This window comes from Austrofundulus limnaeus, unplaced genomic scaffold, assembly GCF_001266775.1.
Source record: "Austrofundulus limnaeus strain Quisiro unplaced genomic scaffold, Austrofundulus_limnaeus-1.0 Scaffold356, whole genome shotgun sequence".
Lineage (NCBI taxonomy): Eukaryota > Metazoa > Chordata > Actinopteri > Cyprinodontiformes > Rivulidae > Austrofundulus > Austrofundulus limnaeus.
Genome location: NW_013952758.1, coordinates 572,502 through 573,836, shown reverse-complemented (window position 1 = coordinate 573,836; position 1,335 = coordinate 572,502).

Sequence of the window (1,335 nt, the reverse complement as noted above, 5' to 3'; positions counted from 1 at the left end):
GTCCTGGATGACTGAAAATCTACACTAGCAACTGCAAGAAAGCTTTGTTTTGTTAAATTGAAAAAAAAAACATATGATTTACTGCATAGTAACTGAGGTTTGTAAATAGCAAAGAAAAAATGGTTCATGAATAATTTTAATATGTAAAGAATATCACCAACACTGCTACCTAAATATCTCATTTATTTCAAAACTCTGCTTATGACCTTTTGTATATTACATCACTTCCTGTCTACCTTAATTGTGCACTTTGTTAACTTTAACTCTTTCTAACTTAGTGTATGTCACTTAACAGCACTTCTAGTTACAAGACTACACTTCATTTATGTCATATAACTTTATGCTAGTGCATTCAGTTGAACATAACAAATATTATCTTTATTTCTGTGTTTTGTTTTGTTTTTTATTTGGATGCATTGCCTCACAGAAATAAAAATATATTGTAAAACTATCTATGTCCACTAGATGGCGCCAAAAACAAATTCTTCAGCTATGGCTCCGCTGAGCTGCTGGTACCTCAGAGGGGTTCAAGTCAGTTTAGTGTTCCACAATTAACTTTTCACCATTTTTAAACGACTTCCCCACAAAGTTCACCCACTTAATGAATGAATGAATGACTGAATGAATCAAAACAAAACTCTGGTGATTGAAAGCTTTATAATCGAAAACAAGACAGAGAACCATTGATCCCTTTATTCATGAAGAACAACACTGATTTAAAGTTTATTTAATTTATCTTGGTTTACTCACTCTAAATGTTAAAGATTCCAAATATAATAAATGTATCCTTGTGTCCAGGTCTAAACCTGGAATTATCTTTGTCACATAGTGTACAAGGGTTTTCGTTCATTGTCCCTTTAATTTTATTTTACCTGCTTTTCAGCGAAGGACTGTGGTGAGCTAGGGCCTGTTTCTAGTGGCCATCTGTCAAGAGGCAGGATAGTCCCTGGACAGATCACCAGGCCACATAGGGACAACTGAGACAAGCCTTCATGCTCAACACTCATACTTAATGGCAATTAGAGTTAACAGTTAACCTAGCACACACTGTAAAAAATGAAATGTTGGATTTACTTAACCATGTTATGCTACCTGGTTCCACTTAACTGAGTTGAGTAAATTCAAAGCAATATACCAGTTTTTTAGCCAAAGAACATGAGTATGTTACTTTGAATTTACTCAACTCAGTTAAGTGGAACCAGGTAACATAACATGGTTAAGTAAATCCAACATTTCATTTTTAGAGTGCATGTTCAACAAATCCAGAGGTGCCAAGGAACTAAGTACTTTGTTACTTTACTTAAGTAGAAATTTTGGTTATTTATACTTTAGTAG